A 20,676-nucleotide genomic window follows, 5' to 3' on the forward strand; every position below is an offset into this window, starting at 1 on the left:
AACACCACCACTTTCATTATAGTGCCCCTGTGTCCAGTTATTTATGGAGTTATACTTTGTGTATGCTCTCTCCTACCTCACTAAGCTGCTGCCATTGGCCAACTGCCACCATTTCTAGCCATGTGATATTGGGGACAAGATTCATGAGCACTGGTTTAATAACAGTTGGCCAATGGGATAAGCTTAGGGAAGCAAGGGGCATGTTTAATGTTTACAACTAGATATGGCCCGAACCTCCGATTTTCGGTTTGCTAACCGCAAATGCGAACTTCCGCAAAAGTTCGGTTTGCGCGAACTTCCTCAAACCGCAATAGACTTCAATGGGAAGGCGAACTTTGAAAACTAGAAACATTTATGATGGCCACAAAAGTGATGGAAAGATGTTTCAAGGGGTCTAACATCTGAGTTTTAACATGGGGGAGTGAAATAGATGCCAAAACAAAAGTCCAGGGGAAAAATCAGAATTTGAGGCAAAGCAGCGTTTTAACCTCCCTGGCGGTAAGTCCGAACTGAGTTCGGACTATGCCGCCGGGAGGCACCGCTCAGGCCCCGCTGGGCCGATTTGCATAATTTTTTTTGTTACACGCAGCTAGCACTTTGCTAGCTGCGTGTAACCTCCGATTGCCGCCGCTACCCGCCGATCCGCCGCTATACGCGTCGCCGCAGCCACCCCCCCCCCAGACCCCGTGCGCTGCCTGGCCAATCAGTGCCAGGCAGCGCCGTGGGGTGGATCGGATTCCCCTTTGACGTCACGACGTCGATGACGTCATCCTGCCCCGTCGCCATGGCGACGGGGGAAGCCCTCCAAGAGATCCCGTTCTGGGGGGGCTGGGGGGATGCCGCTCGGCAGCGGCTATCATGTAGCAAGACATTGTCTCGCTACATGAAAAAAAAAAAAAAAAAAAAAAAAAAAAACGTATTTGCTGCCCCCTGGCGGATTTTAATAAACCGCCAGGGAGGTTAAGGGCAGAAATCACATTGAATGCTAAATTGCAGGCCTAAAGTGCTTTAAAACATCTTGCATGTGTATACATCAAACAGGGAGTGTAATTAAAGTACTGCTTCACACTGACACACCAAACTCACTGTGTAACACACTACAAATAGCTGTTTGTGTTGTGACGGCCGTGCTGGACTGGTGCGCACCAGGACGAAAGTACAGGTGATGGCGGCTTTTCGGCCCATATGGTCGCCGGGCTGAGGTAGCTGAATGACAGAACAGGGACTGTCCAGCTGATCAAATTTGGTCTGTCCACAATGAAGCAATGACCTTATTATCGTGGGTGTGCCCCCCCCCCCTGCCCGAGACACTCATATAGCCGTCGGTCATTTCTTCATTGTGATACGCAAGCCCCTTCTCCGCGGCAAGGTAATGATCACGAAGGGGAATTGGCACATGTACGTGCCTTTTGTTTTGTTGTTGCAGCTGCAGTGCAGCCATAAAAATTAGGCAGGCATGTACATGCACCACTAGAATTAGTATAGTGGCCGCTGCTAGCAGTGACCTTAAAAATTCAGGAATCCACCTGGAGTCCTGGACCCTGTTGGTGGTGGCGGAGAAGGCAGTCACATGGCGTGCAGGCAGAGGTGCTGTGTGTGGGGACAGACTTAGTCTTCGGGCAGGCCTGACCGTGCTTTGCTGACCATGTGGTCAGATGGACCCTTGACCCAACGCTGTGTGCCAGAGATGACACCACTTGCCTTTCAACATCACGGTACAGTTTGAGTATCTTCCACTGCGGTGTGTGGCTTTGCTTTTGTGTGCTTCTTTTACTCAGGTGGTCATCCCATTGCAGTCTGTGCTTTGTCATCATGTGCCTTTGTAAGGAAGTTGTCCCTACGCAGGTCTTGGTCTTTCCACGGCTCAATGTTTGGTGGCAGAGAGTACAGATGGCATTGCTTTCATCTGAGGCAGACACACAAAAAATTTCAACACCGCTGAGCCCTGGGGTGATGGCACTGGTGGTGGCAGCCGACTGAGTGTTAAGTGGGGTTCCCGAATCAGAGCAAGAGGAGGAAGATATGTCACACTTCCGTGCGGAAGCTGAGGAAGATACATCCTGACAATCTTGGGAGTTGATGGCACGCACCTTCTGAACACTGTACTTTGGTCCAGGGCCGCGCTAAATCACGACCTCGAAAAAAGACCTGCCGGGTGGCCTGCCTCTGGCTCTGCCTGTTTTGCCCATATTGGGGGCGGGGATGAAGTGAAAGGTATGCACTGACTTGACTAATACAATGTTCAATCACACAGGAGCAGTTAACAGGTATGCACAGAGTGGTATATCACACTGCATGCGCTCACGTAGGTAGGTGGATGCACTGCACACAACAGGTAGGTATATGCAGTGATGGGTATTACAAATGTGCACCTGTCTCACACACACACACACACACACACACACACACACACACACACACACACACACACACACACACACACACACACACACACAGGTACCGGCATGAACAGGTGCAATGACTGGTGGTATTAACAATGCGTGCGCTCACATAGGTAGGTAGGTGCACTGAACAGTGAACAGATGCAGTGATTGGAATGGGATTACAAATCTGCAGCTGCCTGTCACACACACCGATAGTCACTGAATGTGCTGGGCCTGGCAGTGGCACAGTAGCAATTACACCAAAGGCCAGCTGCAACTGACTGACAGGGCTGTATATAATGCAAGTGGGCCACACACACAAAAAAAAATAGATTACAAGAACAAGATTAGCTCTCAAAAGAGCTGTTGCTGAGGGGTACTTCTTTAGCCTTAAGAATCAGCAAGGAGCAAGCTAACAAGCCTACAAGAGCCTAACTAAGCTTTCCCTATGAGAGTCTGCAGCAGCTCTCCCTTCTCTAATTACTGCAGGCACACGAGTGAGTCCAATGCCTGACGCTGCCTGCCTTTTATAAGGGGGGGAGTGGCTCTAGGAGGGAGTGTAGCCTGATTGGCTACAATGTGCCTGCTGACTGTTATGTAGAGGGTCAAATTTGACCCTGAGGATGTAGTATAGGAGGTGAATCGAACCGCCATAATGCTCGTGTTCGTCCGCGAATGCAAACCACTGAAGTTCACCGGCGAACCGTTCGAGCCATCTCTATTTACAACTCAGACCTAAGTCTCACAGTGTAAATAGTTGGAGAAAGGTTCAATTTAGGCAGGGAAAACAATTGTAGGGACATTTTTCCCTGGATTTATGTCATAGTGCATTTTTAATGACATTTTCTGCAAGTGATTTTTCACATTTATCCCATGATTTTTTAAATGTGGCACCGCGCAACACATTGTAATTATGAATTATTTGGAAAAAAACAGAAAGATGGAAAGAAATCTAGTAGTAATTGTATAGTATTGTTAATTTGCATATCAGTATATAGTACAATTTATACTCAATTTCTCTAACATGCGCAATTTAGTGATCCACCACCTCGTTAAATGTACATTTTATACATTTTTGAGGTGAACAAAACACCCCCTTTTTTGGACCAAAATTTTACACATGAGAAAAATATTCAGAGCTGTACACACATCAGAAATGTTTTGTACACACATAGAAACCTTTTACATTTTTGGATCTTGTGGCCATGCTTAGATTTTTACATTTTTGGAATCACATTGTGCTATGTGAGTTATCTTTTGTTCCAAGTAGAGGGAACATATTTTTCTTTTGTGTTTGGCTATATATTCATAAACCGGTTGATGACACATTTTTCCTTACCCAAATATTTTCCTCTTATTATTAGGAATAATTAAGTCCCGTTTTACATAAGTTGACTATCTTTGCTGAAATTTTCTTTAAGTTGACAATATGAAGATTTTTCGCTTTTTTTCATGTAATCATTGTACCCCAAAGTCAGGCACTTTACTGTAGCCATATACCATAAATCCACTTTAGGCACTTATAGGGCCACTTTTAAAATGTGCTTGTGGTTCCAAGCAATACGTAAAACAATGGTAGATATATTATGTTTGCTTCAAATTCAGTTTTACTGAACACATCTCAATGTTGCTTTTTTTTCCTTTCCTTTTTTTTTCTTGCAGGAGGAAACTGATGCTGCTATATTTTAGGGTACAAATGCTTTTCATGTTACACATCCTTTACCCTGTAAAAAATGTATTATACTGCATTATTAATCAGAGGCAAAAGAATTGGCACACTTTGTTGTATAAGTGCTCTTATCCTTTAAGTACAATGTGCTATGTGTCTAAGCAGCTGTACTAACTTTTCTTTTAATATTTAGCATTTCCAATTTACAGAAAATGAATTCCAAGTAAATTGTCCGCAGTCTACAGAATTCTAAGCATGTCCAATATCTCTTGTAATCCAGTTCTACCGTATTTGATTTACAATCAGCCACAGTTTGACAGGACAGAAATATTATTTTTCTGGCTGAACATCAGGAATCAAAGTATCTTCTTTGAAATTCCGTCAACGACTGCACTGTGATTTGTATGCCCTCGGGATGTGTTCTAAAATATTTTCTCAGGGAGATACCGAAACAACTACTAAAAAGCAGTCCAGCAGCCTGTGAAGTAATAAAAAAAAGGCTGATAGACTGGAGATCAGATCAAACAAATGCCAAAATACAATATAAAACTGTTACAGAAAAAAAGCTACAAGTGGCAGAAAGGAAATCCGTCTGATTTCCTATGCTCTTCACACAGTAAAACAACATTATGAGACATTATAACGGAAGCTTGGGAAGAAATAAGCTATAATATTAAAGCTGATTAACATTAGCCTGGTAGAAGTGAATCATCCTCTCTTTGGGCTGAGACAATATTTTTACGGAAAGTAGTTACTTACACCGACTAAATAGCATGCATTGCGCAATTAGCGCAATCTGTATTACCTGCATAAGTAGTACTTATCAAGTAGAATTGCACGCTCTAACCAGGTAATACAGGTTGCACCAATTGCACAACATGTGACATGTAGTCAGCATTAGCAATAATAACATTTACCTGCCCTGTCTGAATTTGGCCCATATGCAGGTAAAATATCCTTAAATATTGTTTTATAATTTGAGATTTACAAATTGCCATGGTTGGTTGATGATCCCTATACATATCACTATATATAAGGTAGCACGGTGGCAAAGTGGTTATCACTCATTGTGCAGCACTGGACCCCCGATTTGAATCCCAGCCAGGGCACTATCTGCATGGAGTTTGTATGTTCTGCACGTGTCTGTGTGGGTTTCCTCCAGGCACTTCAGTTTCCTCCCACATCCCAAAAACATACAGATAAGGCTTCCCCCATATTGGTCCTAGACTATGATTCACTACATGATGAATTCTGCATTTTTTTGCACCATAAGACATACAGTACACACTTTTTCTCCCCCAAAAGTGAAAAGAAAAAGTCAAAATACAGGGAGTCTCCAACTTATGATAGCCCGCCAATATGAACAACAAACCTGCTGCAATTTTAGGGAGTCCCCTGGATCCAAAAATCATTTTGGGTCTGCGGTGGAGGTCCATAGTATCGAGCAACAAGGAGTAGCAGCTACATACAGCCAGTATCTACAGTGTGTGTGGAACAAGTGGAACAAGTCAAATTAAATAAGCAATTTAGATAAATAAGCAATTGGAACTCTCTCTGTAGCATTACCTGGAATCTGTTTGCCATGTTACCTGCCTTTCAGTTGAATTTGATTGCTATTGGGATTTTACTATCAGAAGTGAAAAAAAATACGCCACCTTGCAAATTTCCACAAGTTTGAGGGGAAATTCAGTTTATCCTATCAATGATATTAGCTGTCTTGTCTGTTACATAACTAGCTGCCAGCTAACTGATCACTAGCTGTCGACCCTGATAGATTTAATTGTTTTTCCCCTTCCCTGTTTCAGTGGACATTTGCATGCTAGGAGACATTTTTGCTACTTGCCTATGACATTAGCCTTTCATTGGTAACCACCTGCTATTTATTAATATTGGAATATTTTTTTGAAAGGTTGCTAGTCAAAAAAATATATAATTTGACAGTAGGTGTTACACATATATATATATATATGCACACAGGTTATCCCTTAAGGCACATATGCCCTGATTTTGTCTCAGCTGTAAGCATCCAAGGTAACCACATGCAATTCAAAATTTGTACATTTCCAATATTATTTATCTACCAATATTGGGCAAAGGGCAAATGGGCATGGTTTTCATGTTGAATAATTATGTGGGTGGTGTAAGCCCACCTGATAACCCATGCTCCTAAATTGTCCAACGCGCAAGTGGTAGCAGTGACCACCAGACACTTTAAAACACCTCCCCGCACACCGCGATCACAACACCATGCCCTAGAAACATACAATCATTCCTCAACTAAGGGGTTGTCACCCCAATGCTGAAAAACCTAATTCAGGATGGGTGCTACTTGAAAGGTCAAAAATTGTGTGTATATATAGGCATAAGTCCAGCGCCCGCTGACACGCCGCCCGCTCGGCTCCCTGGTCCCACACTATCCCTGTGTAGCGTTGTCCGTGCTGTGCAGTGTGCACATGCGCACAATGGTTCAGCACGGACAACGCTACACAGGGACAGCGCACGGACACAGGGGTTTTATTATAGAGGATTTAGATCTTCCATAGTGCTTACAGAGTATTTAGTCATGTCTCAAACTGTCCACCAGAGGAACTTCCATTTTAATCCCCATTAAGCTGGCCACGCATGCATCAACTTTTCTAATCAATTTCTGGCAGATTCAATCATTTTTATCAAATTTTCCCACGAGCTATTGCTCCAGCAAATCTGATTGATGTACTTCTCATCGACTTAGTTCAGATAAAATTGATCAAATGTCCAATCAGACATTCTTAAAAAATCTCTGTGCAACTGGAGAGTGGCAGAGGCACTAGGGAGTCAATGGCCCATAGTATTGCACAGCACTGAGCAGTGCAACATTTGCAGTTTGATTGACGTTCAATAGATTTCTGCTGAAATCTAGGAAAATTTAGCTTGCCTTATATGGTAAAAACCAATCACTATCTCATAGAATTCAAATCAGATAGAGGTGAATCAGCTTGGAATATCTGTCTGTAATTGACCCATGTATGGCTAATTTGACAGTCATAGTCTATGTTCCTATCATAGAATAAGGCTAATTTTGGAGGTAACAAATTAACTTACGTTTGATTGGTTTAATTGGGCAACGGATTGGGTTCAGTGTATTCAATGAGCCATCAAGGCATTGCCTGAAAATGTATGGACGCAACTGGTAAAATACTTCAAGAGCTTTACTGGTATACTGATGATAGTAGCAGAAACGTTTCTGTACTGTGCTAGCCAAACAAATGATGTAGGTTGAAAAAACAAAGTCTTGTAAAAATAATACCTTTTAATGGCTAACAGATAGATATAAATGATGCAAGCTTTCTGGGATCTAGTTCCCTTCTTCAGGCATATTTCCAGATGTTAGCTGAAGTATAACACTGATGCAGGTAAATAGTAAATGCAAAGATGACAGTTTGTGCTGGTTACTTATAAAATCCAGGTATAATTTCTGGCTGACTAGCCATGAATGCATTCAGTTATTTCTAAGCATTTGTTATTTGGTTTGTTGAATGAATATTTGGGTGAGAGATCCTAACGTTCTATATTAATGCCTTGCATACATTATAGTTAATTGTTGCTTCATATTTCCATCAGCTTAACTTTTCAGGAGCTCCATTCCTTGAGTGAAGCTCTCTGCAAAATACAGTATCCTAATCTTTACCTACTTCCTTTTATAAGCCTGAATCATCATATTGTACAAGGGAGAAGAAAGAAACCTAGAACTTTACCCGGCAATCTCTCGGTGTCTTAATAAGGCAAATTAATGGCAGACAGTGATAGGCTTTTTGCCAGCTCAGCTGTTTGCACTGATTTGGCTTTCGTTACAGTAGGTAATAAAAAAATCTGTCCCATACAACTTGCTAAGTGAGAATGTGGATCCAGAGTTGGAGATAATTACTCTGGCAGACAAAATGATGAATTACTAAGTAAATACAAATGTATCACTTTGGCTAAAATTATGAAATGGAGGGTTATAGTATTGTAAAATCTCAATGTAAATGGCTGCAGCTTGATCAGTCTGACTATTTAGGACAGAAATAGCCCTCAAATCCTACATAGGTTGACAAATGTATAGTTGTTAGCAACACATAAGCATCATCAATGTAAACATAAGCAGAACTCTCGGCACAAAGTTATCCAGTTTTGGTTACGGTGGAAAAGAGATAGAGCTAGAGTTGAATATATTATTTTACTTGAACTGGGATTCACCTTGCATCTGAGCACTTAGAGATGGAGATGGCCCGAACGGTTCGCCGGCGAACGGTTCCCGGCGAACTTCTGTGGTTCACGATTGCGGAGAACCGCGAACTTTTCCGGAAGTTCGGTTTGCCCCATAGTGCATCATGATGGTCAACTATGACCCTCTACATCACAGTCAGCTTGCACATTGTAGCCAATTAGGCTACACTACCTTCTGGAGCCCCACCCCCCTTATAAAAGGCAGGCAGCGTCAGGCATTGGACTCACTCGTGTGCCTGCAGTAATTAGAGAAGGGATAGCTGCTGCAGAATCTCATAGGGAAATATTAGTTAGGCTTTTGTAGGTTTGTTAGCTTGCTCCTGGCTGATTGTTATTGCTAAAAAAAAAAGCACCCCTCACTAGCTCTTTTCAGAGCTAATCTTGTTCTTGTGATCTATTTTTTTTGTGTGTGTGTCCCACTGACACTTGTGTTGCATAGACAGGCTTGGTAATTCCTACTGTGTGTGCCACTGCCAGGCCCAGCACATTCAGTGACTACCTGTGTGTGTGACAGACAGGTGCACATTGTAATACCCACCACTGCATATACCTACTACCTGTTGTTCACTTCAGTGCACCCAGCTGCCTACGTGAGCGCATGCAGTGTCACTGTGCCTGTTGGGTTCCTGTCTGTGTGTGACAGGTGCACATTATAATACCCATCACTGGATATACCTACCTGACAGTCACTGTTGTTCTATCATTGAGCTACCACAGCCCGGCGACCATATGGGCTTGTAAACCGCCACGGGCTGCACTTTGGCCATGGTGCGCACCAGTCCAGCATGACCATCACTACACAAACAGTTGTTTGCGGTGCGTTACACAGTGAGTTTGGTGTGTCAATGTGAAGCAGTACTCTAATTACACTCCCTGATTGATGTGTACACATGCAAGATGTTTTAAAGCACTGGGCTTGAAAACCACCACGGCCTGCACTCTGGCCATGGTGCGCACCAGTCCAGCAAGGCCATCACTACACAAACATCTGTTTGCGGTGCGTTACACAGTGAGCTTGGTGTGTCAGTGTGAAGCAGTACTCTAATTACACTCCTTGATTTATGTATACACATGCAAGATGTTTTAAAGCACTTTAGGCATGCAATTTAGCATGCAATGTGATTTCTGCCCTTAAAACGCTGCTTTGCATCAAATCCAGATTTTTCCCCCAGGACTTTTGGTGTCTATCCCACTCTGCCATGCCCCCCTCCAGGTGTTAGACCCCTTGCCAGCATAAGTGTTCCTAGTTTTCAAAGTTCGCCTCCCCAATCCCCATTGACGTCTATTGCGGTTCGCGAAAGTTTGCGCAAACCGAACTTTGGTGGGACTTCGCGAACCATGTTTGCGACCCGAAAATCGGAGGTTTGGGCCATCTCTACTTAGAGATGAAAGAAATGATCCTCAAACCAGCTGAAGTAATTTGATATATATGGGTTCCTTGGACCTCTTCACATTTAGTTACATGCCTTTTACCTGTCTTTTTGGTCAGGTCATTCTTCATCCTCTAGTCACCCACCTCCCCTATCCAGGCACTTCAAAGTACCATATACATTTTTAGATTATATTTTGAACAATTAAATGGGCCAAAGTATCCCTTACTTGTGTCTCCTGATAGGGGAGTTGTGTTCCTCTAATTCACAGGTGATCGAGCTCTCATGCATCCAGTACACATTTATCTGACATCATCATAGCATGACAAACAAAATTCCTTCTTTCACTTTCATGACAATAAGAAACACATATTTTTGGATGCTCTGTGTGTGATTTTCCTTGCACATTACCAGCATCCTTTACAAAACTTCAGTAAACTTCAAAACTTTCCTAGCTTTACTTCACTTTGTGCATATGCGGTAGTGGCTTTTAGTGTAACATAGTTTAGACTGCTCTGAAGTCAGAACCTGAGTTAGTCATTAGGATTAGCTCATGGAAGCAATGTAACGCAGTAAGATGAACTACACATTCTTGGTTTTGCTGAGGTAATGAAGATGTACACACCTGTATGCCTGTATTTGCAAAATAAATGTTCCTTAAAAGCTTGAGGAATTCTGAAGTCCACTTTGAGATATCTGCTGGGCTTTGAGAATGTTGAGCCGCTGAGTGCAGCCATTCAGGCTGCTGGTGCTAAAGACCAGTGTGGTAACCCCTAGCAACCATAATATTATGTTTTAACAGAGTTTACTTTGATTTAGGGAAATCCATTAGCAAGCAATCAAACAGAGAAACTTTTGATAGGAAGTATCATGATTTGAAAGCCCAGGTCCTGCCAAAATATTTATTTTATTTTGAATTTCATGAATTGAGTTTAATTGCTGTCTGAACTCTTATTTTAAATATTTTCCATTTCTAACACAAGCAGGAAGTGAGGGAAACAGGTTTGAACAGAAAGCAGATAGAGGCTATGATAAAAGATCCTTTTGTTGTAAGTAGACCAATCCCCATTGGCCACTGGATTAAGAATGATGGGAAATTCATACTATTCTAAATTTGGAACAAAAACTCAACAGACATTTTCATCCTTTCTGACTGCTCTGAAAATCATCTAAACTGTATTGATTGGCTAGAAATGGTTTTAATAAGTAAAATTATTTTAGCATAAAAGCACTCCGCATACTCTATTCAGCCATAGCAGTATCCACAAGCAACAAAAAAATAGCATTGCGTAAATGTAGGAGAAACAATAAAAACCCTCAAGAGCTTTGTTAAAGAATTTCCTTTTATTTTGCTCTGTGATATAAGTCTTCCATTAACGTTAAAAGAGATTGTCTGATGAGCTAGTCAGTTTAATCCCACAACACTATTCAATTGAAATGTTCATGAAACACTCTTGTATCGCAAACAGAGCTAGATCTGCAATGTTGCCAGGATAATGTGCCTATCTAGGAGCATTTCATTATTTATTGTTTGTGGGAAGCAGCCAATAAAATGTTCACATTTGTGAGAATTTTACCTTTCCTTTGGGTCTTAGGACTGCAAATTGTGATAAGCTACTTTAAGCACAGGAAAACTTAATTAGTAAAATAGGCATTCTCACTTGAAGGAAGCAAATGATCTCTCTGTGGTTACCTCAACACAACTGATACGTATGGAAAAAGAAACAGTAAGTGAATAGAATTAGCAAATGACCCATGTGCTTAGCCAAACTAGGGGACCCGTTATTGTGCAACTGGGGCACGTCAGAAGAAAATATTTCCTTTTATAAAAAAGATACCCATATGCTGCTTCCACTGTGTTTATTACGTTTTGTTTACATCATAGCTATGAAAAACAATTTCATACAAAGAACAGCTAAGGAGATCAGGGGGTAGAAAATAATGTACATCACTGTGCAGACACAGTCACATAACAGGAGGTCATTTTTTTCATAAGATTTGTTAAATATGTCATACTGAGGTGAGTGAACTATTTTTGTTCCTCTCATTTAAACTTAGGCCCCGTTCACAGTGGTCAGTTGCGTTGCAGAATAATTGCTAAATAATTCTGCATGTCAGCTCACTGCCCATACAATTCTATGGGGCTGTTCACAGTACTGCGTTGTAACAGATCACTTTATTCCAACTCTATGCATGCAAGCTTTGTATTAAAGTCTATGGCCAGTCTCCATTGCAGTTCACAGTAATCATAACACATTATAACACATGCATTATGCAACTGACCACTGTGAACCTAGCCTGACCATAAAGTCAAAGAATAGTAATGAAATAAACTTTAGTACACTTCCATTCTGATTCAGGGTTTTTGTCTGAGACAGGTGCTCATGGGAGCAATGGAATCCACACAAATAATTGGCTATTTCCCCTAAGAAGATTTCTCAGCTGGGAAATAAAAGGTCAATCAACCCAACATAGTGAAGCCTGATTTGGGAGAAGCCCACATGCTGTGTATCCTATGCTGCAAAGGTATTGTTATTTGGGCTGATTCCAACTATATTTGAGTAAGCTTGGTCCAAGACAAGTATTGCACTTGTCTTATATAGTGAGGACTTCTCAGTGTTTAACCTCTTGCAGTCACAGTCTCCTATCACTCTTGCCAGTGCTGTACCTAGCTGTCTAACGCCAGCAGAGCTCCATGCATTGGTCAGGAGCCAATTTCATGGGAACATGACCCTACCATCACTAATCACAGAGGTCACAGCACTAAAATAGAAAAAAAGGCTCTGGTCTTTAAGGTGTCAAAGCAAGTGCATCCCAAAAGGGTTACATTTAGTCAGTAGTCCATCAAATGACAAAGTGTTTTTTGGTTTATTTCCAGTATATATTGTAAATATTTAGGAATAGCTTGGACAGTACAAACAAAGCTTGGTGTTAGCGAACTACAAAGTTTATAACTCCATACTTCAATCTCTCTAAAGGCAAACGCATGCACTACCTGTCTCCTGTGCTACAACATAACTTAGCACATGTGGTTACAGCTATGGGGTGATTATGTGTTTATCACTTGAGTGCATATAACATCTGAATTAAAAATTGTGAGGTTTTGTAAAGTAAGAGTTTGAACATTTTGAGCAAGTTTAAATCACACATTTCTCTATTTTAGATGATCTCCAATGATTACTATGAAGGGAAGTTTTTGTTTACACATTAAGTGGAAAAACACAGTATTATTAAAGCAGTAAAAATTAGGCCTAATGAATAATAACAACTGTTACTGAGATTGCAGATGGTATGTGTGTGACACATCCAGTTATTATTAAAGTTATTATTAAAGTTATTCAAACATACAGGGAATGACATGCAAAATACTGTGTAGTCTATAATTCATCTTAAGGAAGCCTGAGGTGCACAGTGGTCAGTTGCATAGTGCATGTATTATAATCATGGGAAACTACAATGGAGACAGGACAGACTTTACCCACTTGCCGACCGCACACTCATACCGTGCAGGAGCAAAGTGGTAGCTGGAGGACCAGCGATGCACATCTGCGTCGCCAGGTGCCTCCCTAATTAATCAGGAAAGGAATCGAGTAGGTGTGTATGATGACACCACGAGTGGGTCCACCAATAGTCTGATCTAGGGGATGGCGAAGATGATGTCATTTTTAACTCTTTTCTAGTCGGTATTAAAGCCCGAGTGAGCAATGGGAGCTCACTCAGCTTCTTACTTTCACACTAGCTCTAAATGCTGACTGGAACCTCTAAGTATTTCATTCTTTTCTGTAATCCGATATAATGTATGCTGTACATAGGTAGTCTAGTGTAACGTAGGTTAGAAAGAAGGTACCTGATTGACTTTAGCAGGAAGTTTAATCAAGAAGCTTGTAACGCAACATGAAGATTGGCGTGGCTAGGATATGATGAACTGTATCTATCTGTATTTCTGCTTCCTGAATAAATAACGTGAATATTGAAGAAGCCTGAGAAAGTCTATCTCCTGCTTGCTGTGTTGAGAGTCAAGTTATCTCACAGTCCATGAGACGCAACTATAAGAAGTTGCTGGTGCCGGAAAAAGGTGATTAGAACAGTTTATAACAGGTTCCTGAAAGAAGCAAGGGGAGCTCGTCATTATAAACAGCTGGTGGCATTGTCCAGCGCCATGTATTGCCACCTATGGACAGCCAGCCAATATGCCCTACAACATCAGCTACTGATGCCACCATAGTGCCATCACCTCAGAGGGGTTAAGTGGTTTGGAAATGTTTTAATGTGTCTGCCTCAGATCAGAGCAATGCCATCTGTTCTCTCTGCCTCCAAAAATTGAACCGTGGAAAGGCCAACACCCACGTAGGGACAAGGCACATGGAGAAAAGGCACAAACTGCAATGGGAAGAGCACCAGAGAAAAAGCAGCACACAAAAGAAAATCCACCCTCCTTCTCCTCTTCCTCCTTCAGGTGCAGCATCTTCAGCCACTTTCTCCCTTGCACCTTCACAGCCACCCTCCTCCACTCCGCCTCTGACCTTGAGCGGTTCCTGCTCCTCTGCCCACGGCTGCCACATGTCCGTGAAGGAAATCTTTGAGTGGAAGAAGCCAATTTCTGCCAGTCACCTCCTTGCCCGGTGTCTGACAGCTGGCTTGGTGGAACTGTTAGCTCGCCAGCTGTTACCATGCTAGCTGGTGGACTCTGAGGCCTTCCGTAAATTTGTGGCCATGGGGACACCGCAGTGGAAGATGCCAGGCCGCAATTATTTCTCTAAAAAGGCGATACCCAAACTGTATCGTGAAGTTAAGAGGCAAGTGGTGTCATCTCTGGCACACAGTGTTGGATCAAGGGTCCACCTGACCACGGATGCCTGGTCTGCCAAGCACAGTCAAGGCAGGTACATTACTTACACAGCCCATTGGGTCAACCTGGTGACCGATGGCAAGCAGGGAGTACGTGGCTGTGCAGCGGACCAACTTGTGACACCTCCGCGGCTTGCAGGCAGGCCTCCTGCTACCTCATCTCCTCCTGCTACATCCTCTTCCTCCTTGGCTGAGTGGCAGTTCAACTCTACTGGTGGTGCTGCAATCTCCTCTCCAGCTACACAGCCCCAGCATCTGCTAGTAACATCAAAGCTGAGTGCCTCACACAGAGGCGCTCAGCTTTGATGTTACTTGCAGATGATTTTTTACTCCTATCTGTATGGCCTGAGGAAGCAGGTTTAACCTGCGAAATGCGTTGCACTTTATTTTGGAGTACCCAATAAACGTTTTTTGACTGAAAATCTACAGTCGTGTGTTCTGCTTGGAGGAGGTAAGTCCACCACTGCCTCCTCTATTACCAAATTGGTTTTTAAGCTCATTTAGTCCCTTTTATCCTTTTGGTGCCTCTGTTATCTTATTGCTACATTGAGTCCACCCTAGGTGGAGGATTGTACCCACTTCCTTCTTCTACTACAGAGAGCGACTTCTTAATCCTGAGTGGGGTCAGGACAATTTCTCCACCTGCCTTGACAGTGGTTGCCTAATGGTAACCCTGGTTTGTGAGTATAACATTTTGAATTACTCTATAAATCTTACATTACCAGTACATACTACACTATATTGGGCTCTTGGTGTTCTTTTCTTCTCCTACCTGTTGTTCAGTGCACCCACCTACCTACGTGAGCGCATGCATTGTTAAACCACCAGTCACTGTACCTGTTCACGGGACGTGTATGTGACAGGTGCACATTTGTAATACCCATCACTGCATATACCTACCTGTTGTTCAGTGCACTCATACCTACGTGAGCGCACGCAGTGTGATATTTAATACCACCAATCACTGTACCTAAGTCCCCTAAGTCACAAAAGTGTTCAGTACCTCACGTTTATGAAAATGAATGAGGCATGGATCCCGGAGGGCTACTGCCCGCCCGAAGACTAAGTCAGTCCCCACACACAGCATCTCTGCCTGCACGCCGTGTGACTGCCTGCCCCATGACTAAGTTGCTCCCCACACAGAATCTCTGCCTGCAGGCCACTTGACTGCCTTCCTCGCCACCACTAACAGGGTCCAGGACTCCAGGCGGATTCCTGAATTTTTAAGGCCGCTGGTAGCAGCGGCCGCTATAATCATTTTTCTGGTGAGTGTACATGCCTGCCTAATTTTTCTGGCTGCACTGCAGCTGCAACAACAAAACAAAAGGCATGTGCATGTGTCAATTCCCCTTCATGATCGTTACCTTGCCGCGGTGAAGGGGCTTGTGTATCACAATGAAGCAATGACCGATGGCTATATAAGTGTCTCGGGGGGGGCACACCCAAGATAACAAGGTCGTTGCTTCATTGTGGACAGACCAAATTTGATCAGCTGGACAATCACTGTTGTTCTATCATTGAGCTACCACAGCCCAGCGACCATATGGGCTTGAAAACCGCCACGGCCTGCACGACCGCCACGGCTTGCACTCTCGCCATGGTGCGCATCAGTCCTGCACGGCCGTCACTACACAAACAGCTGTTTGCGATGCATTACACAGTGATTTTGGTGTGTCAGTGTGAAGCAGTACTCTAATTACACTCCCTGATTGATGTATACACATGCAAGATGTTTTAAAGCACTTTAGGTCTCCAATTTAGCATGCAATCTGATTTCTGCCCTTAAAACGCTGCTTTGCGTCAAATCCAGATTTTTCCCCGGGACTTTTGGCATCTATCCCACTCATCCATGCCCCCCTCCAGGTGTTAGACCCCTTGAAACATCTTTTCCATCACTTTTGTGGCGAGCATAAATGTTTCTAGTTTTCAAAGTTTGCATCCCCAATGAAGTCCACTGTGGTTCACGAAAGTTCGCGTGAACCGAACTTTTGTGGAAGTTCGCGTTCGAGGTTCGCGCCATCTCTAATTATAGGTTCTCCAGGCATAGTTGCCCCAGTATAGGTTAGCCAGCTACAGTTGCCCCAGTATAGGTAGCCAGGTATAAGTGCCGCTGTATAAGTTGCCAGGTATAGGTGTCGCAGTATAGTTAGCCAGGTATAAGAGGTGCAGTATAGGTTACCCAGGTATAGGTGCCACCGTATAGGTTACTCAGGTAAAGGTGCCACAGTATAGCTAGGTATAGGTGCCGCAGTATAGGTAGCCAGGTATAAATGCCTCAGTATAGGTTAGCCAAGTATAGATGCTGCAATATAGGTTTGCCAACTATAGATGCTGCAGTATAGGTTTGCTAAGTATAGATGCTGCAGTATAGGTTTTCCAAGTATAGATGCAAGCTTCCTCCCCCCCATACCACCCTCCCTGCAGCGATCTCCCCCCACTGTGACCCCCCATGCCCCAGATCCCCGGCGCTAACTGGAAGTGAGGAATACTCACGGTGCCTCTGTCCATCGGTGATCACACAACATAACATATATTAAATAGTTATGATGGCACACAGAGGTGATTGGCTCTTCTTCTGGCCCTATATGGTATTACTCTGTTGTTATTGCCCGATGAAGCATGATCAAACCTGAGAAACGCGTTGCACTTTTGCAGTATTGTGAATAAATTGTTGTTTACTATAAACTAACAATTGTTGGTGTCTACTTGGAGTAGGTAAGTCCACCACAACCTCCTCTTTTTAAACTTCTTTTAAACATTTTTATACTATGTTGGTGCCTCTGTTATGCATCCTAGTATAAAAATAATTTTAGCTTAGCCTGAAGTTATGCTCCAAAGTTGTAAATGATTTTAAAATACACATTCACTAGTATTTGATTAAACAATGGAACTATACTTGCAAATAGCATTGTTACTTTGGTGTAATGACATAATTTAACAATCATAATCTATTCTAGTGACACAGACAATTGAAGAAAATGTCTAGGCATTTTACACGGTGGTTACTTAATATGGATGTGTAATTTCAGTTACTTGAATAAGTTGTGACATATGTTTTCAACCCCGTAATTGTCAAACCACTTTAAACTAATTAAAAAAATGTCAGGTTAGATTGAATATCATGTGAAACTCTGATCACATTGCAGTTGCTTCTTGGAAATTGCCACTTGAGACCCTTAGTAAAGTTAATATTGAGCAATACCAGTAATGCATACTGACAGTTTCAAGGTACCAAGAGAGTGAAATGACATAGTCAAGCCCGTTTAATCTCAAGCATGTAAATGTTCTAACTTGATATTTTGCAATGTTAAAATGTGCTCATAGCTATGTTAAGCAAGCATATTATTGAATAGAAAACAACTGAAATTTTACCAAACCTGAGGCCATGTGTTTCAGCTTTCAACTAGATATTTCATTGAGACTGAAAGAGGTGAAAACAAAAAAGGTAATATTGGGCCTTATCCAATTCACCCTTTCTCCTAAGTTTTCTCCTAGATCAGGGTTGCCAACTGCAGTTTTTAGACGGGCATCCAAATGCCTTCAAATTTCGTATGTCCGTATTTAGAAATCAGTGTCCATTAAAATATGTGAATTTGTGAATTCATGACAGACCCCAGAACCGGGGGGCTACAGCAGAAGCTTCAGGCTGCTGTCCCCTCCTCCCTCTCTCCCTCCAATCAGTAGCCTCCTTTTTTGGCTGGTGCCTCTCTCTTCAGCAAATACAAGTGAGAGAGGCAGCCAGCCGAGTGTGCCACGCCCTCACAGCCCCATTGTCCAAGTCCTGGTGAGCACAGAGAGTAGAGCTCTCCCGTCAGCCCTTCGCACTGATTCGTAATTCTTCTCCTCCTGCTGTGTGTAGCCTGAGTTGCTTCATCCTGTCAGCCTTATGTATAAAACCTGCCGTGATCTGAAGGGTCAGCTATGAGAGAGCTGGTGAAAGTGCAGTGGCACTACTGCTGGAGGATGTCTGGGGTTGCAGGAGGTATGGGGGCAGGGAAGAATTTCTCCAGACAGATAATCAGTGAGGAGGCTGACCAGGATTACTAGGAGTGTTGTGTGGGGAGTGAAGCATGGGAAGGAGGGCAAGAATGATTGCTCCCTTCTCTCCTAATCATCAAGAGAGGAGACACCATCTGAGCTTTGTGGAATAAAATCACGCTGTTGGCTCTGAAAGGGCAAAATAGTAATCAGGGCAATATATATATATTGGATGTCCCAAAAAATTCAGTCAAACTGTACAGCAGGAAGTGAACCTCCATCAGATAAACAAACAGAACTGCATATATGTATATATATATATATATATATATATATATATATATATATATATATATATATATATATATATATATATATATATATATATATATATATATATATATGCAGTTCTGTTTGTTTATCTGATGGAGGTTCACTTCCTGCTGTATAGTCTGACTGAATTTGGGACATCCATATACAGGCAGAAAAGTTCAGATTTACTTACCTGGGGCTTCTTCCAGCCCCCAGCAGTCTATCAGGTTCTTTGCTGGGGTTACAATCCCCTCCATGGTGCTGCTGTCTCCTTCTGAAAGATACGGCTACTGTGCATGCATGGGAAAATCTGCGTGCCTCCGCAATAGTGCTCCTATGGCCTCTGCACTTGCGCAGTTCACCGAGACTTAAACTGCAGATGCACAAAATGTTCCTGGACACAGGAGTGCAATAGAGGAGACATGCAGATGGGCCCACACATGCACAGTAGCTGGATCTTTCAATCTGTCAGAGGGGGCAGGGGGCACCATAGAGGGGATCGTTACTACAGTGAGGGACTTGATAGACTACAGGTGGCTGGAAGAAGCCACAAGCAAGCAGATCTGATCTCTCTCTCCATACCCCCTCTTTCCCCTCCACCTTGGCTTTAAATGTTCTTCATCCTACAGGCTTTAATGGTACGCTACTATATGTGTGTGCAATTTATGTAAATATTGTGACCCCATCTACAATTTAGCCCTACCCTTAGGAGAGTGTGCTGATGACTCCGCCCCCTGCCCATCCCAAAAAAATTAGGTGTCCAGATATTTTGGACCTTTTGTCCTGTAAAAAATAACAATGAGGTTGGCACCCTGTTTTATGTGATACTCTCACATTATAGATAAAATGCTTTTTAAGCCACCAGCATGCAAGAAAATACTTTTGACAGTACTTTTTCACTACATTTTTGGTACTTTTTCAAGTGCAAAGTTCAAAGATATTTTAAACAAAAGATAAAAAATTATCTTCCAGGAGAAAACTTAGGAGAAAAAGTGAATTGTATCGGGCCCATTGACCAGAACACATTGTAGATTCCAACTTTTCTTCTGGAGAAAAATAAAATACATACTAGGAAGTGAACAATGCTTTCCCCCACAACAGTAGTAATCGGTGGATTAATTCCCCACAAAAATAGTGACAGAACATCCCATCTGCCTTGTAAACAATATAATCCCGATGGAAAAGTATTATTTGTATCCCTAGTTGATGGATCCATGAAATTCAATGGAGATCATAGTTTTCAAAACATAGGCAGACACATAAGAAGGTGATATCACTCATCAGTTTCTTATATTTCTTGGGGATTTTAGTGGTAACATTTCTTGGCAGCATGAAAGTACTGTAGAGTTCTACAAAAGTGATTGGATGGGGGAAGAATTATATTTTCTTTATCAAGAAAGAAAAAGTGTACATGTCCCCTTTAATTTAATTATGTAGTGATTTGCATGGAAATGTAAGTACCAGTACAATAATGTTTACATCTTCAGCCAGTTAAGCAAATGTCATTACAAAATTCTTCAACCAAGTATCTCAGATGCCATTGAAAACATATCCCCTCCCCCCAAAAATGTAGTTAGTGATGAGCACAACTTTTGCATAGTTGTAATTTGGCATCATAATTCACAATTATAATAGAACATTTTAATGCAAAATTTCAGGGAAATGCGTATAAAATTTTGCATGTAAACATAATCCGTCTATAATTTCACTTAATTTTGTGCCGAATTTGGCAGTTAATAGCAATGCCCCCATACATGCTATCAAAATGTCTAGGTATATTAAGGGGAATACTGGGACCAAGTAAAAAAAATAATTTTGCAAAAAAGACCCTGTAGTTTTTGAGAACATTGATTTTAAAAATGCAAAGGGA

At 42.3% G+C, this 20,676-nt stretch overlaps 1 protein-coding gene across 15 annotated transcripts in view; it reads right to left on the reverse strand.

The window, feature by feature from the left end:
- The window catches only part of DMD (dystrophin), a 3,066,377-nt gene that overhangs the window by 1,237,243 nt on the left and 1,808,458 nt on the right, over positions 1-20,676 (reverse strand). The gene's annotated exons all lie outside the window — the stretch shown is intronic.

The sequence above is a fragment of the Hyperolius riggenbachi genome, chromosome 2 (genome assembly GCF_040937935.1).
Source record: "Hyperolius riggenbachi isolate aHypRig1 chromosome 2, aHypRig1.pri, whole genome shotgun sequence".
In the NCBI taxonomy this organism is placed as follows: domain Eukaryota; kingdom Metazoa; phylum Chordata; class Amphibia; order Anura; family Hyperoliidae; genus Hyperolius; species Hyperolius riggenbachi.